Source organism: Oncorhynchus gorbuscha, linkage group LG26 (genome assembly GCF_021184085.1).
Source record: "Oncorhynchus gorbuscha isolate QuinsamMale2020 ecotype Even-year linkage group LG26, OgorEven_v1.0, whole genome shotgun sequence".
Classification (NCBI taxonomy): domain Eukaryota; kingdom Metazoa; phylum Chordata; class Actinopteri; order Salmoniformes; family Salmonidae; genus Oncorhynchus; species Oncorhynchus gorbuscha.
The window spans coordinates 20502000-20524434 of record NC_060198.1 but is presented as its reverse complement, the minus strand read 5'-3'; the positions used below and the strand labels follow the sequence as shown (position 1 = coordinate 20524434).

The window sequence follows — 22435 nt, the reverse complement described above, 5'->3', positions numbered from 1 at the left end:
GCAATACTTGTTTAAACGATAGAATGAAAAAGATCGCTTGATGAGGAGGATCACTTGAAACCATTGCATACTCACGGGGCCTTAAACACTCACTGTCACTCCCAACACACACACACACACACTCCCATCATTTTCTCACTCACATAATATGCACATACATTTCTACTGACTCTACACACCCACTCACATACAAGCTGCTACTACTCTGTTTATTTTATATCCTGTTGCCTAGTCACATTACCCCTATACAGATCTACCCCCATCACTCCAAGTATACCCGCACACGTAAATATGGTATTGGAACTAACATTTAAAATAATTCCTGTATATAGTACCGTATTAATTACTTTGTGTATTTCTTATTCTTATTTCTCGTGTGCTTTCTCCCCCCCCCCCCTGTAAACCAGTTATGGATTATTGCATTTTTGGATTGAGTTTGCAAGAAAGGCATTTCACTGTATTTGTGAAATTTGAAACATGCCAACGATGCATGTGAACAAGTGCTAGATTAACTCACGCGGTGAGGTCGCAGACTTGACTAACAGAGCCCAGAGAAAACATCATGGAAACCATTTATCTTTTTGTAAAGACACCCCTCCACTAACTGTGTGGAGCAGTTAATGGTATAGAAAGTATTCCCAATGTTCAAAATACACATCTACATCTTGTCAGAAATTATTCCTGTAGGTTTAATAGGCTTAAAAATATACAGTTGAAGTAGGAACATTTAATCCTGACATTTAATCCTTGTAAAAATTCCCTGTTTTAGATCAGTTAGGATCACCACTTTATTTTAAGAATGTGAAATGTCTGAATAACAGTAGAGAGAATGATTTCATCTTTTATTTATTTATTCACATTCCCAGTGGGTCAGAAGTTTACATACACTCAATTAGTATTTGGTAGCATTGCCTTTACATTGTTTAACTTGGGTCAAACGTTTCATGTAGCCTTCCACAAAATTCCCACAAAAAGTTGGGTGAATTTTGGCCCATTCCTCCTGACAGAGCTGGTGTAACTGAGTCAGGTTTGTAGGCCTCTTTGCTCACACACCCTTTTTTAGTTCTGCCCACAAATTCTCTATAGGATTGAGGTCAGGGCTTTGTGATGGCCACTCCACTACCTTGACTTTGTTGTCCTTAAGCCATTTTGCCACAATTTTGGAAGTATGCTTGGTGTCATTGTCCATTTGGAAGACACATTTGCGACCAAGCTTTAACTTCCTGATTGATGTCTTGAGATGTTGCTTCACTATATCCACATAATTTTCCGCCCTCATGATGCCATCTATATTGTGAAGTGCACCAGTCCCTCCTGCAGCAAAGCACCCCCACAACATGATGCTGCCACCCCCCTGCTTCAGAGTTGGGATGATGTTCTTCAGCTTGCAAGCCTCCCCCTTTTTCCTCCAAACATAACAATGGTCATTCTGGCCAAACAGTTCTATTTTTGTTTCATCAGACCAGAGGACATTTCTCCAAAAAGTATGATCTTTGTCCCCGTGTGCAGTTGCAAACCGTAGTCTAGCTTTTTTTGAAGGCGGTTTTGGAGCAGTGGCTTCTTCACTGCTGAGCGGCCTTTCAGGTTATGTCGATATAGGACCCGTTTTACATTTTACAATTAGCATATCAGAAGCTTCTAAAGCCATGACATCATTTTCTGGAATTTTCCAAGCTGTTTAAAGGCACAGTCAACTTAGTGTATGTAAACTTCTGACCCACTGGAATTGTGATACAGTGAATTATAAGTGAAATAATCAGTAAACTATTTTTGGAAAAAGTACTTGTGTCATGCACAAAGTAGATGTCCTAACTGACTTACCAAAACTATAGTTTGATAACAAGACATTTGTGGAGTGGTTGAGAAACAAGTTATAATAACTCCAACCTAAGTGTATGTAAACTTCCAACTTCAACTGTATACCCACTAAAATATCAGAGAAAAACTTAAGGCTTTCTATAGTTCATCAGTTAATCAATGTATCCCATCATGAGTTAAAATGTTTAATATGTAACATGTCCAAATATAGGCATTTGTACAGGCAACATTAAGCAATTTTATTTTACAGTATTTACATGAAACAAAAGCAACATGAAAAGAAACCAAGTGAGAAGATCCTTATACTTCATCATACCATCTAAAATTTGAGAAAAAAAAACAGGTTTCCTATGGCTCATCAGTCAATCAATTTAGCCCATCACGAGTTAAAATGTTTAATATGTAACATGTCCAAATATTGGCAGTTAAACAATTAAGCACGTTTATTTTACATGACACAAAAGCAATCGCGAAAGAAACCAAGTCTGAAGATCCTTGTACTTCATCATACCCTCACCTTTAGTCGTGTAGGCTACATGGAGTCAGCAAGGGACATTTAGTGTTACATGTTCAATTTGGCCCCACATATTCTCACTGACTCCCAAATGCATGAGGTAGAGGTCTTACTATGACACCCAAACACCATAACAAACCATATGAACAATGCAATTTGGCAACATTCAACTCATTGCCCACCATAAGGAAAGAGATTCTACAACTTCCCAGAGTCTCTTCAGTTTGACTGCAGTTTTAACAATAGCTTGGTGTGTATGTAAAAATTAAACCTTACATTGCCTGGTTAAATGCCTTAAGTTTACATCTAAAGTGAATAGCATGATGTATTCTAATGAACTCATGCAGATACTGTGTTGTAAGTGCAAATTAACCATACCTTAAATGTATAAATAAAGTGTTTCATTGCATACAACTATGCAAATTTCACAACCAGTGCATATCTGAGACTTGACAACTTTCTATGGGGTAGGAATTGAAGTGTGAAAATAAAATGACATTGCATATGGCTTCATACCAAAAAGAGCCTAACATATATAAAAAAGCAACTCATGACCAAAATGGACACTTTTCTCTTTGACACCCTACCACTAAGTTTTGTAAAAGTATATTGCCTGACAAGCCCTTAAAAGTAGTACCCCACAATGATTAGCCAACAACTCTTTATATCTCTCAAAGTTGGGGGGGCAACTGTACAAAATATATGCAGCATGGTAATCTACATAACATACTCAGTGTACAACCTCAATATTCTATTTACATGAATTACAAACACATTGGTCAAGCACTTGTTAGGTAAGGTTGCATGTTCTCAGTAGTTGGTCAATACTGAAATAGTGTGATATCCAGGAATGTGGGTTTGTGTTACTATACATTTTGACTTTCAATTAAAATCATAAGGTTAATTTAAAAACAGGACACATCCAAGGTCGCTTGCTTGATGAATGGTCCGATTGCATCTGAGACCAAGGAGTTGCAGAGTCAGACATGTCCTTCTCGTCATAATCTGTTCCCATCAGGACATGAATTCCAATGTATGAACAGAAAAATAAATCTAATTGCAATTTTCAATGACTGAATTTAATTCAGATTCATAATCTCTTAAAGTGTAAGTGAAACCAAGCCTGGGCCATGTTCATTAAGGCATACAATGGAAAATGTTTTGACACTGACAATGAAACCTAAGGTTTCTTATTGGAAATGTTCAGATAGTACAGCCCTGTATCACTTCGTTTCAGAAAGTTTTGTGCCTACTGAACAGGACCCTGGTTACCAGAACACATGGTGGTTAGTAACTGTTCTCGTGTCCAGCCATGATGTATAGGTTGCTGTGCGCTGTACGGTTGTCTGTAGGTCTGCTCTCCAGCACCACAACCCTACAATCAAAGGTACAATAGGGGTGTATTCAGTGATGTGAAATGTTCTCAATGTTGCAGATATAAATTAATAGAGCTGACCCCATTACTGTCCCTATTCCATCTGACAGACAATCATGTCTGTTCTACCAAAAATATTTCTATCTGAACCTTTTATATGGTTACATCCTCCTGAACAGCACTAAGTCACTTTATGGCCACAGACCGACTTGATGGCACAGACGATCAGATCTCACAATGCTTCGATAAGTGTTAAACATAGCATGAACTGCATGAAAATACGATATATTAACCTTCTGAGATGCGACTGCAAAAAATAAGATCTGGAACGCCACCATAGCTATTACAGGCACTAATCGATTAACTTTTTTTTTTAAACATTTTTTTTTTTACTTGCATAGTTTTAAAAAATTAATTTGACTGCAGTCAGAAACGAGGGAGATACAGTTGAAATTGGAAGTTTACATACACATTACCCAAATACATTTAAACTCAGTTTTTCACAATTCCTGCCATCTAATCCTAGTAAAAATTCCCTGTCTGAGGTCAGTTAGGATCACCACTTTATTTTAGGAATGTGAAATGTCAGAATAGAGAGAATGATTTATTTCAGCTTTTATTTCTTTCATCACATTCCCAGTGGGTCAGATGTTTAAATACACTCAATTAGTATTTGATAGCGTTGCCTTTAAATGGTCCAATTGACTCAAATTATGTCAGTTAGACAGTCGTGAAGAGAGCATGACAAAGCCTATTCCCCCTCAGGTAACTAAAAATATTTGGCATGGGTCCTGAGATCCTCAAAAGGTTCTACAGCTGCAACATCGAGAGCATCTGGTTGCATCACTGCCTCATACCGCAATTGCTCTGCCTCTGACCGCAAGGCACTACAGAGGGTAGTGCGTACGGACCAGTACATCGCTGGTGCTAAACTGCCTGCCATCCAGGACCTCTACACCAGGCGGTGTCAGAGGAAGGCCCTAAACATGGTCAAAGACCCCAGCCATAGACTGTTCTCTCTACTACCGCATGGCAAGCTGTACCGGAGTGCCAAGTCTAGGACAAAAATGCTTCTCAACAGCTTTTACCCCCAAGCCATAAGACGAACTAAACTGACAGGTAATCATGGCTACCCGGACTATTTGCATTGTGAGCCCCCCCCCCCCCCCTATTTTTACGGTGCTGCTACTCTCTGTTTACCATATATGCATAGTCACTATAACTATACACTCATGTACATAATTTTCCAAGCTGTTTAAAAGGCACAGTCAACTAAGTGTATGTAAACTTCTGACCCACTGGAATTGTGATCCAGTGAATTATAGGTTAAACAAGATTAAAATAACACATTTATAACACATTATTTTATTGTCAGACATAAGACTTTAAAACAGCAAATCAGCTCCAAGTGATTTTAATTTTGGAAATCTGTTACAAAGTATTCCCACGCATAATAGAGAGATACACAGTAACAGTATGTGATTGTATACAAATGTAAGCAAGGTTTGACATGATTATGTTTTAGTCAAATATTATATCTGTTTGGGCTTCTTGTGGTCAATTTGCAGGTTACAAATTCTTTGTAATTATTTTCCGGCCCCCTGAGCATCCGCTCATGAAAATAAATCGGCTCCAGGCTGAATCTACTGTAGTTGATGATACTTGCTAAACGGATTTAGCCTCAATCTAAAAATGGATTTTTCACCTGTCTGATCCTAGGAGTCGGAATATCCTGGTGTTGTTGGACATTTCCTGTGTAATTTGGTGGGAATATGGACAAGATCCAATAGTCAAGTCATGGCAGTCATTATCATATTCATCATATATTTTGAGCCAGCAGCACACCACTCTGCATACCACTGCTGGCTTGCTTCTGAAGCTAAGCAGGTTTGGTCCTGGTCAGTCCCTTGATGGGAGACCAGATGCTGCTGGAAGTGGTGTTGGAGGGCCAGTAGGACATGATTTGACATGATTCCTCTGGTCTAAAAAATATCCCAATGCCCCACTGCAGTGATTGGGGACACTGCCCTGTGTAGGGTGCTGTCTTTCGGATGGGCCGTTAAACGGGTGTCCTGACTCTGTTGTCATTAAAGATCCCATGGCACTTATCGTAAGAGTAGGGGTGTTAACCCCGGTGTCCTGGCTAAATTCCCAATCTGGCCCTCAAACCAGCAGTCACCTAATAATCCCCAGTTTACAATTGGCTCATTCATCCCCCTCCTCTCCCCTGTAACTATTCCCCAGGTCGTTGCTGTAAATGAGAACGTGTTCTCAGTCAACTTACCTGGTAAAATAACGAATACATTAAAAAAACATTACAACAATAAACAGTTCAACTGTATATTGTTATATACAGTTATTGCGTCCGCCGGGGCATTGACACAACTTGCCTCATTAGATTTGAAACTCCGTCCTTGCATGCCATGTCTCCAGAAAGCCAGAACACTGTCTTGAAGGCAGACTGTGGAAAAGATTCATGTTTAATATACCGTATGAAAAATTAAATTTTACCAAAATGTCATTTATCATAACATGACTGTGATACTATGCTCTCCATTCTATAGCTGTTGATACATGTGTGTGTGTGTGTGTGTGTGTGTGTGTGTGTGTGTGTGTGTGTGTGTGTGTGTGTGTGTGTGTGTGTGTGTGTGTGTGTGTGTGTGTGTGTGTGTGTGTGTGTGTGTGTGTGTGTGTGTGTGTGTGTGTGTGTGTGTGGGTGTGTGTTTTAGCTCATCTCTAGCAAAGGGGTCAAGGGCGATTACCTATCGACTCAATCTGGAAATTAAACGTCAGCTCAGCTGAAAGCTTTCTACTGGACTTCAGCCTCCCCTGCAGATTCACAATCTTAATGGATCCTGAGGGGGAAAATAACATATGGAAGTTAAACAATGATGTTATTACATGAGACTGAAGACATCCAGGCACAAAATGGCTGCTGTCCATCCAGGCGGGGTGGCTATTGAGGTGAGTTTCCCCCATGTCATTTAAAGGACAGCTCAGTGATAAAACATTATACACTGTTAATATATTGTCATAGTGTTATTAGCAATGCATACAATTAATGTACAATGCATGTATAATATTACAATACAAATCAGATTTTTGGATAGTCAAGACATGCTGCTAGACTCACGATCCAGGCAGACAAGAATGGTGTCTATTTCCAGTTGAGTCACATGGGTAACACAGGTCTGTGGAGTGTCTAGGAGGAGATTAAACATAAAAACCTCAACTAACCATTCCATCTGTTGCTTTATTAACGTCAAATATTTTCCATTATGAAGGTGCACAACGATATAGGACTATATTTTCTCTATAATTGTTCACTTTTGAAAAGTTAACCATTTCCAGTAAGGTCAATGTGTAGAATGTGAACGTCAGTCTCCAGTGTGTGCTACGATAAAAAAAGAAAAAGAATAATGGGGATTTAAAAAATGACGATATTTAATGTTTTTTTTTATTTAAATGAAGTTGCATATTAAAGGAGCACTAAAATCTAGAGTTGTGTCAAGTTTATATCAATGAGGAGTCAAGGTCAGTGTTTGAATGAGACCTTACCGGACTCTTTGAGCCAGGGGCAAACGGTGTTGGGGTCCAGCGTCTCAAAGCGTACCATCTGGTTGAGCTCCGTGCCCTTGCTAACGCCCATACAGATGAGGGGGTACTGGTGCTCGGGCACCACAAGCATCTCAAAAACCTCCATCGGGCAGGGCAGGGGAAAGTCAATGTTCTTAGGAGGAGAGGGTTAGCATTAGCATTAGGCTTGTCAATGTTAGGAAGACAGGGTTAGCATTGTCATTATGCTACATGGTCTAGACTCTAGCATGTTATCATGCTAATCTCAAAATCATTATTCTTGGGAGGAGGAGAGTTAGCATTAGGCATGTAGACGGGGTTGGCTTACAATCAAAGTATTATTGACAACATGTACGATATATATAGAACAAAACATAAATAAAAGGGTAAGCATTAGCATGTCGGTTACAAAGCAAGGGTAGCTTAGTCTATGTTGGTGGGTTAGCATGCTTATCTCAAACACAAACACTTCCAGTGCCAGCGGGCAGGGGGAAGTCAGTGTTTTTAGGAAGAGGGAAGTGTGTTTCCATTAGCATGTAGGCTACAAAGTAAAGGGATGTCTCTTAGCATCTCAAACACCTCCATTTAACAGGGCAGTTAGGGGAAAGTTGTGGATTGTTATGAGTCAATTCTTCCCCGGATACTCTTAGCATAGCTATTGTCAATGCTTTTTTGTTTTTGGTTGTAACCTCAATGGCCAAACTCTTATATGGCTATGACATGGGCTGTCAGCACTCCTCAAAGGTTTGGGGAGAGTGAGCCTGGCAAACTGATGGAGATGGCTAAATAAATGCACACAGGCACAAAAATTCTTACCTTGATGAGCATGAACTTCTGCATGGGCTCCACCCATTCCAACATGACCACACTGGATTGGAAGGCTCCACACAAGTACTTGTGGCCCGTGTAAGGATTTCTCACTAAGGGGGAATAGTTGGTAGTCAGCCGGGGTTGTCAATCATACTAAGCTGGGACCACAATAATGTATTTCAAAGACCTTTCTACTATTGGTACCCAGTTGAAGAGGTTATTCTCCTAATTGGTTACAAGGGGAATGGAGAACTATTGTGTTTATTACATGTAGTGAAGTGATGCATCTACTCTCAATCTTGTAGCAAGATTATGTAGCAACTTGTTGGAAAGTAGTGGGTCTGACGTAGAAAGAGATGAAAACCGAGGGGAGAGAGAGAGAGAGAAAGAGAATGTCCATGACTACTCACCCACACAGCACTTCTGACATCCCGTGGTGTCAGGAATCTTGTTGGAGACGGAAAATTTCCTAAAAACCACAATAACAAAGTCTCAAAAGTAGGACTCTATGTCATGTTTTGTCTTATATTGTCTTGTCATTATGCTTTCCCTTCTGTTCGTTTCCCCCTGCTGGTCTTATTAGGTTCGTTCCCTTTTTCTATCCCTCTCTCTCCCCCTCCCTCTCTCTCCTCTCTCTATCGTTCCGTTCCTGCTCCCAGCTGTTCCTATTCTCCTACTCACTCATTTAGTCTTTCCACACCTGTTCCCTATCTTGTCCTCTGATTAGAGTCCCTATTTCTCCCCTTGTCTTCCGTTTCTGTCCTGTCGGATCCTTGTATATTGTTCGCCGTGCTGTGTCTTGTTTCCCTCAGATGCTGCGTGTGAGCAGGTGTCTGAGTCTGCTACGGTCGGTGCCTTCCCGAGGCAACCTACAGTTTATGGTCGAGTCTCCTGTCTGTCCTCGTCACTACGAGTGGAATTAGTTTTTTATGTTTTGTTTTCTGCTCCGATTTGTCTAGGAGTATTGCCTATTTTCCTTTACTGGAATAAAGACTCTGTTTTCGCCAAGTCGCTTTTGGGTCCTCATTCACCTGCATAACACTCTACCCACAGAAAACTCCTACACACAGATGCATCGCCATCTTCTTACCTTGGAATGATTTTGTCTGGGAGCCGGTGGGTGGGGATGGCCATTGGCAGCTTCTGCATCTGTCGAGCGTGCTCATACAGACCCGCCAGATTGTGACAGTAGAGCTGCGAGGCTTTTCCTGCCAAAAAACACAACGAACACACCTTTTGAATGCTTTGAAGGCAATTATAATATCTTTAATTTTCAACCAAAAAGTGCATCGTCTAACTGCTTGTATATCTGGAGCAAGTATTGACAAGTAGAATTTACATTTACAAGTGCATATTTCATGATAAAATTAGACTAATGCTCTTGATGACAGATTGTTGCTTAGGATTTATGTTTTTAATGTCTGTCACAGTCATTGTGTGTGGAGAAAGGTACATTTAAATGATGTGTCTGGAGAATCTATTCTATTCTGGAAACTACAAACAAACAACGTAAAACTTTGTGTGCACTACAGTTATTTGTTGAGATATATTAGCAATGTGTGGCAATACAGGTTTCTATGATGAATCCTTACCAGATATGGAGAGCAGATTATTACTCATGACATAAAGCCACGTACACCTCCGGGGAAAGAGCTAGGAAATGTAAAAAAATGTATCTGTTTTTAATAGTTCTGTAGGTGGTCAAATGAAATCATAATCCGTGTCTCATTGACCAGTTCTGGATAAAACCTCAAATCCTTGTGGATCAAAACCTCAAATCCTTATGGATAAAACCTTGTGGATCAAACCTCAAATCCTTGTGGATCAGACCTCAAATCCGTATGGATAAAACCTTGTGGATCAAACCTCAAATCCTTGTGGATCAAACCTCAAATCCTTGTGGATCAAACCTCAAATCCTTGTGGATAAAACCTTGTTGATCAAACCTCAAATCCTCATAGATAAAACCTTGTGGATCAAACCTCAAATCCTTATGGATAAAACCTTGTGGATCAAACCTCAAATCCTTGTGGATAAATCCTTGTGGATCAAACCTCAAATCCTTGTGGATAAAACCTTGTTGATCAGACCTCAAATCCTTATGGATAAAACCTTGTGGATCAAACCTCAAATCCTTGTGGATCAAACCTCAAATCCTTTACTTACGTCACAAAGAAGCAAGCATTCAAATTTAACTATAATTTGGAATATGATGTGACAGAGAATATTTCACCCTTCACATAAATACATAGATTATGTTTAATACATTACACTGTAAAAACATTGGAAGCAGTTAGAACAATTGAAATTTACTGACAAAAAGATCATTCAAATGAAATAACGAGACACTGACCTGCTCCATGGAGGAGTCATGCAGTTCGTTAAGATTTAGAGTGTAAATGCCCTCTTCGGCACCGAATAGCAGGTATTGGTCTAAAACAGAGAATTAAACAATTATTAAGTAAAACTTGGACAATACACACATTGCTTAGGACTAAGAAGGAAACTAATAGTATGCATGCAAACTGCAAACTGCAAATAAGACATAGGGTAAGACAAAGATGAAAGTCAAGTTAGTTTAGACTCCTGTTCTAGGTTTCTCCAAGCCTTTCTCGAACAAGAATACAGTGGGACACCTGGTAGCGCGAGACTGAAAATAAAGTAATCCAATCAATTGCAGATAAAGGTAAACCACACAGCGGGTTTGGTCAAAATATTAACAGTGCTCCGTCTGTCAGAACCTGCACACCCCACACCCTTGCAGACATTGTCATTGAACATTGACACAAATCCACATGATCTGTCCTTAAAATACAGCATAAATACAGTTTCCTGTTATCTGCAATTGATGGAATCAGGGTCCACAGCAGTTAGACAGAAATGAATTGGCACGAGGCCCACCTCTTGTGTCGGGGTTGATCCATGACGCCGCACAGTGGATCTTTAGAGGGCAGCCATTGAAGACTTTGGAGAAACAGGCTCCCATCTGTGCAGCGAAAACAGAATGTAGATGTTTAGTTATAGTTGATCAATGTAGAGCACCTGGAAAAACCCTTTATAAATTCAGTCCAATATAATAAATAGATTTTAAAACAAAGTTATGGCAGGATCTCTAGCTCGAGGGTTGCGGTAATTACAAATGTGTTATGAACTCAACACTACTACTTTTAGGTTGCTAATGAATTAATTACAATTCACATAAATTATTTAGATAATGAATGTGTAATCAACACATTTGTGCTTTTGTTTCAGTATCTTAGTGCTCATTTGCTTTTTCCTGCAGTACAGAGTTATAGTTTTCTACTTGACAATGCGTGTGTGTAAGAGCAGGTAAGGGGTGTTAAGACTTACGTGGACTTTTGGCGTGGGGGGAAGGCCATTACTGATTGGTTTCTGAGGAAACAGGAAATGACATCATCATACCAAGTGTAGAATAATTAACAATCATAGTTAAAATATACTGCATATTATACTGTAATATTATTAAATATGAAAATAATATGTGGATCTTATAGAGTTCTATTGAGCTGTGCGTTAACAATGGCATCACTCTGTCTATCAGTGCTGTAATATCTTGGGAAAACCACGGTAGCACTTTAAGTGAACTATAAGTGATCTTTAAATCATGAGTCGTTGCTTATTAACGAGTAACTAATGAGGTAAACATATAACAAATGTTCTTTGTTCAGAGCTCTGGGTGCAAATAAAAATCCACTTCTAAGAAGAATGAGAAGATTTATGTTTAGTCATAATGCAAAACAGCATAATTATCTATCTTGCAATGACAATTTAAGTCTTATCATAGCTGTTAGGACATGTTAATGAATTAATCACAATTTACATTAATTATTCACCAAATAAATTACTTTCAGGTAACACATAGTAAAGTTAGTATGTAAAAATGCAAAAAGGTCAGAAACATTTTAAATAACACTTTCTATGAACCAATGCATTATGAATAGATTATGCAATAACACATGATGTACATAATGAACACCTCATTATAGATATTAATGAATTAATGACAGCCATGACCGGTTATCAATATAATGCACTTTACTACCTATATGTTTAACACATAATGCTTACAGGAAGTCTTATAATGCACTATGGATTTGACAGAATCCACTTCAAGTGCATTATATACAGAAAATTCACCAAAAGTGTCGCCACCAATTTTTACGCACAGCTTCTGACCAAGGCTAAATGACTATGATGTTACCGGAATCTCTTTCCTGTCCTTCCTCGTGGTGACACAAGGTGGCATAGTAGACTGCTTCTCGGCAACACCAGCATCCCCGCTCACTTCTGATGGGCTGAACCCATTGCCTGTTAGGAGGGAACTTAATTATTGATTAATTTAGAAATATTACATTATTTAAATGATTCCCCAATAGCCACAATCTAAATAGTGCTGTGGAGAGTGAAACGGAAGCAAGAGAGTATGTGGCTCTGTGGGAACTGAGCAATTACAACAATTGTGCTGAAACAAGACACTGATAAGACCTAAGATCACCACAGTGACTAAACTAAGATGTCTCAATAGTCTAAAGTGGCGTCCACTCCTCGTCTCTTCTCCTTCACCTTGACATATCTGAAAACAACAGGACATGAGAATGCAATAGGATGGAATAGCCCTGGTACTAGTCCAGTTCTTTCATGTCAAATGCAGATGAAGTAAAGCCACCAGACTGCTCGAAGTGGACAGGATGTGGAAACTGGGGAAGTTTGTGTGAGTGTATTGGAGGGTGACTCATGTGGCAGAGAGGGTGTGTGACATTATCGCATGCCAACACCAGACACACCACTGCTCCTAATTAAACTGACAGGCTATAAATACTAGCTGGCAACCACAGGGTCCACTTTGGAAAAGCTGACTGGCTAAGGACAGGGAGGAGGTGGGGCGGAGCCTCTTGAGGATGTTGGAAGGAGGAAGGAGAGATCCCTGAAAACAGTGGTAGCTTTTATCTCAGCATCATCACACTTATTGTCTAAGTGGTCCAGGTTTGGTATTGTGGTTGGTATTGTGATGAATTGAAGTGACTAACTGATTCATTCATTCATTCGACTCACTCACCCACCGACCCATTGATTCATTCATTCAAAGGGACCACAGCTTTGGTCCTCCAATTAAGTGCAGGGAAGATAAGAAAACCCACCTTAATGCATTTCTGACAGAATTGTCTACATCTCCCAGAATGCACTCATTCAGTTTGTGAGCATGCCTTTAAACTATGTTACCTACCTAAGCTGCTTGTGCGGGGGGAGTCTGGGGGGCGGCGGCCTGGGCGGCACATGGGTGGCAGAGCGGGCGGGGCTCTCGGTGGCTGGACAACGCTTTATGGTCCCCCCGTGGTTGTCATGGTCACCAGGGGAGCCATGGTGAGCAGGGGAGCCATGGTGTGCAGGGGAGCCATGGTGTGCAGGGGAGCCATGGTGTGCAGGGGAGTTGGCAACATCCTGTGTAATGAGAATGGGCTAAGAGCAAAATACAAAACAAAGAGATGGGAATTTACCAGAACCCTGATATCCTATTTAATGAAGTCAACTGAATTGAAACAAATTACATTTGTAAAATAAAATCATACGTTGAAATTGATTTGACCCCCAACGCTACAGGATCGGCATCAAAGCACACACGTCAACATGTAAACATCATCATTAGATGTAAAGTCACACCAAGAAATACCTCAAATATTATGCTCTATTGCACACAATAGGGCTATAGGAAATAGAAACAAATGTTGTGCTATGTTCAATTTAAAGTGGTGCCACAAAAGGATTCCTGTGTGTACACTGTAGTAAATAGATCATCTTGCAGGTTTATATGTGAGAAAACACTACGCTCTCAGTCTCAAAATATGGACAATGAGAGTAATTTGAAGAATACATACCTTGACGTTGGGAGGCGGTGGTGGAAGCTCTTTGGGCCGCATTGTAGAGCCCTTGGCACTAAGAGAGAGATAAGGCATAACTATTAGAACAACCTATTGTACTAATAGTTATACCTTTATTTGTGTATCATATACAGTGTACAAAACATTAAGAAGACCTTCCTAATATTGAGTTGCACCCCCCTTCCCGTTGCCCTCAGAACAGCCTCAATTCGTCAGGGCATGGACTCTACAAGGCAACAAAACCATTCCACAAAGATGCTGGCACATGTTGACTCCAATGCATCCCACAGGAGTAAAGTTGGTTAGATGTCCTTTGGGTGGTGGACCATTCTTGATACACACAGGAAACTGTTGTATCAAACCGGTGGGCCTGTCACCTGCTACAATACCCTGTTCAAAGGCACTTAAATATTTTTGTCTTGTCCATTCACCCTCTGAATGGTACACATACACAATACATGTCTCAACTGTCTCAAGGCTTCAAAATCTTTTTTTAACCTGCCTCCTCCCCTTCATCTTTTTTAAAATATTTTTTTTACCTTTATTTTACTAGGCAACACAGATTGAAGTTTATTTAACAAGTTACATCAATAAGGGATCATAGCTTTCACCTGGATTCAGTCTGTCATGGAAAGAGCAGGTGTTCATACACTCAGTGTATATCCTGGGTCACGTTCATTAGGCACTATTTGGCATTATAAGGCATCAAATGGAAGAAAACACAGTAAATAAAAAGACGGGCTACCTGGACTTGTCCAATAAGAAACGCTTAATGAACATGAACCTGGCCTCTGGTAGAGTAGCCAGTTCCTATAATTTGCATAACAAAAAATGTATAGATACAATTTATAGATGAAATGTTAAGAGGACAGTTAAGTTGAAAGGAGAAAGAGGTTGAAGACCGTAGGACTTACTGTTGCATTTCATCATCATGGTCACCACCATCATTACACATACACCATACTCATGTCATCACCACCATCTAAATGAGTCTCGTGTCCCCTAAGGGAGAAGAGGGATGTACATTTCAATTCAATACAACTTTATTAATGCCTTTATAGTTGCCCCTCTGGGATTAATACAATACAATTATTTGTAGTGGTATTGAACTGAAGAGGTACAGTGGTAGAGACATTTCTCAATCGTGGCTCAGAATCAGCTGAGGACTCACTTCTAAGGGCTTATGAGAGATGAAGAAAGATCCACCCCATAACAACAATCCTTTTGAACAGAATTTCAGCATTCCAGATGCATGCTCTTCTCCTGTCCAATGTAGAAAAATTGTTAGTAGGCACCTCGTGTCCAAAACATTTCAACAGTGAAATGTGATGATATACACCATTATTCATTTAAATGTGAGGTCCAGCTTAAGGCGTCCGCATTCTTCCCAACCGTAACCAATCGGAGTTTGTGCATATAATGTGTTTGTTTTTGGACTTCGGTGAGGGTTTTTTCAGGGACACATTATTTTTCTTGAGGCAAACTGAAGTTGGTAGCCGAAGTCTATGTCCCTTCATCAGTGATTGTTCAACAGTAGGGGTTCCTCAGTCTGTTGTCATTCAACGAGCGGTGGCTCGTTTTCATGCAATTATTTTGGTTGAGAAATACTGCACCAAACACCTTAGTTTGGATGTATTGCACAACTAAGATCTCCTCGGCAAAATGAATGATATTTCTTGCGTTATTTTGGATTCATTCGGACTACTTTGAGGAAGCGTATACTGACTATGGCGTCTCAAAACGAACAAACTGTACTATTTCCGCTTTTATCTTGTTTTTCAAGCAACGGTCTTTTGAGGGAGTATGCGAGCACACTCGTGCTGTTCGCCCAGCCGACTGAAGCATGCTGACGTCTTTAGTAGTGAACCGGTCAACATTTGAGTGCCATTTCATCAACAAAGATGAAAGTAGAGAAGGCACCTGAAACAGTCAACGCCTTATTTTTAACCGGGTCTAGCTATCCATTTGTGTTGTCTTACCAAACGTCACGTGTGGCAAGACAACGAACACTGGAGTTGGCTATATACAGCATAAACTGATCTAGCAACTGCTCGTCACTTGTGTATTGGAAATCAGTGTGCATGTATCTTTCCTGCATGAGGTGTATTTTTTTTACCCTAATGCTGAGAATTAATGGATGCTAGCAGCACACCACGCTAGCCGCAACGAGACAAAGATTACAATAAACAATAGCGGACATCCGCCGGATTTCAGTCCCTCTGCGCTATAACTGGGCATACGGCTTTAACGCCTCAGCAAGGGTGAGAAATCACCCCGGTCTCCGCGGACGTGGTTCTAAAGAAAGTTAGTCATCCATTTCACTCGGACAAGCACAGAGGCAGGAGGTTAGGTCACATTAAATATTGAGTAGTGCAAGAGAGAGGTGGGGGGAGGAAGAGCGAAAAGTAAGGGGATGAGAAAGCGAGGCTGAAGATGAGGAAAAATATGAGGGGAAAGGAATGAGAATAAAATAGTCCAGAAAGAGAAGACCGATAAGATTAACTTTTATTTATCCAGGGAAGTCACATTTATTTTTCCAATTGAGCCTTGTCCTATATAGAGAGATAGAAATGAGAAGAGAGGATAGGAAAGAAAGAAAGTTTCAGTGAGAAAGAGAGACAGAAAGAAGGGGGAGTAAAAACGAGAAAAATGGGGAAGGAAAGACATAGCTGGGCCTACCTCTGGTTTAGCTCCTCCTCCACCGATTTCAGAAGACTCCTGTTGCGAGAAAATGACAGGAGATAATTAGAGATAAAACAGAAAATGAGATGCTGTTTACATTTGAACACAAGGGGTATTTGGCAGGGGGTGGTTGGGGATGAGGGAGACGATTTACAAAAACACGGTTTTACAAATAAGGCTTTTATTGACTGTAAAGATGGCGCTAGATTGATGTTGATCATTCAAAGGTAGATTTTGTGTCCGTTTTTTGGAAGATGCTGTGAAAGTACCCAACCACCTTCGCTTTCTTGTCTAAAAATATTAGTGGAGCCATGTTCCTTTTTGTAAAATAACTTTGCCGCCTGTTTCTCCAATCTCGATTCTCCGTATTTTGGTTGTAAATTATTTAGTGCATACCGGGGTCGTGCGCTGAGGGCAGTTCCAACAAACAAATTGCAGAGTGATTGTGTCGAGAAAAAAAAGGCTATTTATGTTTTATGAATTAGCACACTGCAAAACCTCTCGATAGGTAGGAAGAATGTTGGCTGAACATTAAAAAACAAACACAGACAAATATCAAAGATGAAAGGGGTTCCTGCTAGTGAACAAAAACCTCTCAAACACACTATGCTCAGCAGTAAGCTAGCCCTAACCCTAACCCTCAATTTACTATTGGTGGTTCCAATGGCTCAATTATGCCATGATGCTTGCAATACAATAGTTGTGGGTATGATTCCTGCATGGGCCACATACAGTTAACCTATACCCAGTGTACTGTAAGTTGCTTTGACAGGGTCTGCTAAAATGTATGCATCAAAATGATATCATATTAGTAGTACTGCACAAGAGTGAATGCTACATTGCGTTGTGTAGAAAGTGCTAGCTGCACAGGTTGTGGCTACACTAAATTACCATAGATCTTTTTTTTGGAGGGACCATTTAAACACAATACAACCACACACGTGGATACAGTGCAATGGCATTACAATCATGGAGGATGAGTTTAAAAATGTATTTTCATTGTGGTCCTCTTAAATACTTTAAAACCAAAATATACAACATGAAAACAAAATACATCTAAAATACATCATCAATAGGGAAGAAAGAGCAAACCGAATAAAATAGATGACCAAGTAACGTTCATTGATACTTTCTTTTAGCCTCTGTCGCTTTAAAACATTTAGCTCATAAACCATTTCTTAAAGGGATAGTTCACCAAATTACAAAATTGGTTTCCTTACCCTGTAAGCAGTCTATGGACAAGGTATGACAGCAATGCATGATATGGTTTTGTGGGACAAATCCTAATCAAGTCATGGGACAGATATTAGCATTTTTCATGCATAACTTTCAAATCATCCAAAAGTGTCGAAAATTGATTGTGAAGCTTAACAAAGTCACGTATAGATGTTTTGAATATGATGTGCGAAAAATGCTACTATCGGTCCCATAACTTGAATGGGATTTGTGCCACAAATGCACTTGGAACAGTCCCAAAGAAACTAAACCAACGCATAGATTGTTGTCATAAACCAATATGTTATTTGGTCATTTGGGTGAACTATCCCTTTAAGGTTTATCATAAAACTTCCTCGCGTAGGGATGGATTTTATATGGTTTGGTACACCATTCCATTCCTCTGCACCAGTGTTAAGAAAATAGCTTTTTCCAGCCATGCTCCTATCGTGCAGCGGTCTGATAATGGTAACACTGGCTCTGGTGTGATGGCTACGAGAGTCTCTAATTAAATTAAAATAACCAGACAGGTAACTGGGGCAAGGTCATAACTTTTAAAATTAACAGTTTGATCTGCACCACCCGGAGATCAACTGGAAGTCAGTTCAGTTCCCTGAATTTATTAGGACAAATGTGCATTCTAGGGCTGAGCTTGAGTATAATTCTCATCAATTACCAACAAATATACTGTATACTAGTACTGTGGAAAGCGCCAGCGACACAGGTAGCGCCTAAGCTAAATTACCATATTATATTATTAGTAGTCCTGTATAAGACAGGATGGTATGTTGTTAGTGTGGAAGGCGCTAGCTTAACAGGTTGTGGCTAAGCTAAATAACCAAATGATCATATTATTACTAATAATGTATATAAGGGTGCTGCATTGCTTTGTGTGAAAAGCTCAAACTTCACAGATTGTGACAAGGCCCATCGGTTAGTGTAACTGGGAGCGACACCTCTCGCCTGTCTCACTCGTGTGTCATTCCATCTGTCTCGACGCCCCACCGGCCTTGTCAAATCTCCATCTTCCCCTATTATCCCTCTCTCCTTCATTCATGGCTGTCTCTACAAATAAACAATAAAATATGAACGGAGAGTGGAAAAGTTTTGAAAAAAAGTCTACACATATTCAAGATGCCCATTAAGATTCAGTGCAATGCAACCAGAGTTGGGTTCAAATACTATTTGAAATCATTTCAAATACTTTATTTGGGCTTGATTGGCCTTGCCTAGTGGCAAAGGTACACTCCAGATAAGGTGAAGAAAACAAAGTATTTGAAAATACTTTGTATTTCATACATTTTATATTTGAGTGCAACTTGCCTAGTCACCATACCCTTACACATGCAGTGCTGTAAAAAAAGTTGTCTTGCAGCATGACATTCTCCTGTAGAATTCTGTGTTAGGTTGGAGTCATTGGAGCTAAATTTGGTACAACCGGTTATTGAGAGTGTAAGGGGGCAATTATTTTTCACACGGGGTCATCGGGTGTTGCATAACTTTGTTTATGACATAAGTATGTAATTGTTGTTATTTGTTCACTCAGGTTCCCTTTATCTAATATTAGGTTTTGGAGGCAAATACTTTTTCACGCCACTGTATCTACCTCTACTACTCCTGTATCCCTACACATTCTAAATATGGTATTGGAACTGACCCTGTAGCTTTCTTTGTGTTCTTCTTATTTTTATTTATTGTGTGTTTTTGTTCTACCTTATGTTATTTTTAGTACTACATTGATATCGATTACTGCAAACCAAATAAAAAATGAAGTTTTATTGGTCGTGTACACAAGTTTAGCGGATGTTATTGCGGGTGTAGCGAAATGCTTGCATTGTTGGGTTTAAAGCTAGCATTTTACTGTACTTGTGCACGGGACATTAAAACTTGAAACCTCCATGCATGCAGTCTCACTTACCTATGCCCTTCCAAGAAGGAGCTTTTGGGAGATCCCGCTTCGTAATTGATCTGCAAGTCCAAGGAGAAATGAAGACGGTTACAAGACAGAAGCCTTATTTCATTTCACTTTACATGTTCTATTCCTCAAGAGTCAGAAAGTCATTAAAACTGCATGAAGACGAGTATTAGAAATGAAAAATAAATGAATAAGGTTGGACCGAAAAAATAAATTAGTAAGGTTGGACCGACATGTTAAAGCTCCATCTCCTTTGAATGACCGGTGATATTGAGGTTTTGTTGTGCAGAGGTGCTATGTATACTGTAATTCTAGTCGAAATGCAATGTGATTGCTTTTTGATAAAGCAATCAGTGAACATCTATTCATTGGCATGCCCAATGGCAGTCATTCATTCAGCTCAGTTGGTAGAGCATGGCGCTTGTAACGCCAGGGTAGTGGGTTCGATCCCCGGGACCACCCATACGTAGAATGTATGCACACATGACTGTAAGTCGCTTTGGATAAAAGCGTCTGCTAAATGGCATATATTATTATTATTTACATCATACTTCTTAATAATAACATTCATTTAATTGGTTAAGCACGTAATGGATACACACAAGCAAAGACTATGCTGATTGGTGATTTTTATTTCACCTTTTTTATTCAACTACCAGGTAGGCTAGTTGAGAACAAGTTCTCATTTATAACTGCGACCTGGACAAGATAAAGCAAAGCAGTTCGACACACACAACAACACAGAGTTACCCATGGAATAACCAAAACATACAGTCATTAATACAGTAGAAAAAGTCTATATACAGTGTGTGCAAATGAGGTAGGATAAGGGAGGTAAGGCAATAAATAGGCCATGTTGGCGAAGTAATTACAATATTACAATTAAACACTAGAATGGTAGATGTGCAAGTAGAGATACTGGGGTGCAAAGGAGCAAGATAAAAAATAAATAAATACAGTATGGGGATGAGGTAGTTGGATGGGCTATGTACAGGTGCAGTGATCTGTGAGTTGCTCTGACAGCAGGTGCTTAAAGCTAGTGAGGGAGATATGAGTCTCCAGCTTCTGTGATTTTTGCAGTTCGTTCCAGTCATTGGCAGCAGAGAACTGGAAGGAAAGGTGGCCAAAGGATGAATTGGCTTTGGGGGTGACCAGTGAGATATATCTGCTGGAGAACGTACTACGGGTGGATGCTGCTATGGTGACCAGTGAGCTGAGATAAGGCTGGGCTTTACCTATCAGAGACTTGTAAATGACCTGGAACCAGTGGGTTTGGTGGCGAGTATGAAGCAAGGGCCAGCCAACGAGTGTCATGCAGGTGAAAGAGGACCAAAAAAGCGACTTAACAGAAACAGAGTTTATTTAAGTCCAAACAGGGAATAACAGAAATCCTCTAGTCTGTAGAGGGGAATAACTGGAGAAGCGGCCACAGACTGCAGGTCGCTTCGGGTAGGCGCAGGCCGTAGTAGACAGAGACACCTGCTCACACGCAGCATCTGATGAAGGCAAAAAACACGACAGGACAGGGCGATACACAATCACAGCAAAAACACGACAGGACAGGGCGAAACGCAATCACAGCATGGTGAATACTAAACAAGGAACCGACGGGACAGGAACGGAACACAAAGGAATAAATAGGGACTCTAATCAGGGGAAAGGATCGGGAACAGGTGTGGGAAGACTAAATGATGATTAGGGGAATAGGAACAGCTGGGAGCAGGAACGGAACGATAGAGAGAAGAGAGAGCGAGAGAGTGAGAGAGGGAGGGGGGAGAGAGAGGGATAGAAGGAGGGAAAGAACCAAATAAGACCAGCAGAGGGAAACGAATAGAATGGGGAGCACAGGGACAAGACATGATAATAAATGACAAACATGACAACGAGAGCATACAGGTCACAGTGGTGGGTAGTATATGGGGCTTTGGTGACAAAACAGATGGCAGACTTGTTTACGTGTTGCTGTGCGTTTTGTTGACAACCTATTTTGCTACCTGACAACTTTACGGTTTTTACTTTTTAATTACCGTTTATATTTTTGTTTTTCCCCTCAACTTTTTCACTCCGGACGCTTTATCTGGACATGGTTCGTCAGGACCTCCAACAACCTTACTACTAAGTAGTAACATTAACATGATGCCTTCTAATTGCAGTCGCTGTACTCATAATATACAGGAGAACGATCGCCTTACGGCGAGGATAGCTGTGCTACAAGCCCAGCTTCAGACGCAATCGTTAGGCAAGGGTAATTTCAGTGTAGGAAAGGATGAAACAGCGTCTGTGCCACCAGTAAGTACAGATATTAACGTTAGTATAAATCCCCTCGCACGGTCCCCGCAGCCGGACAACTTTCTCACGGTTTCTGGAAGGAAATGCTGTAGGAATGCTCAACCGGTGTTGCTCATTCAGCCGACAGAAATTTTCAACCGGTTTTCCCCATTAAGCAGCGAGTCGGAGTCAGAGGCCGAGCCTTCTCTTGTCTCTACTCCTCCCGTTGCGGGGTCTGAGACGCCGAAGCTTCCCACCATTAGCTCTGACAAATTGAAAACTCTAGTCATTGGCGACTCCATTATCCACAGTATTAGACTTAAAATGAATCATACACTGTTTACCAGGGGGCAGGGCTACCGACG

At 40.3% G+C, this 22435-nt stretch overlaps 1 pseudogene; it reads right to left on the bottom strand.

Annotated features, from left to right (window-relative positions):
- Positions 1–2036: 2036 nt before the first annotated feature.
- Positions 2037–22435, bottom strand: part of LOC124016488 — a 126431-nt pseudogene continuing 106032 nt past the window's right edge.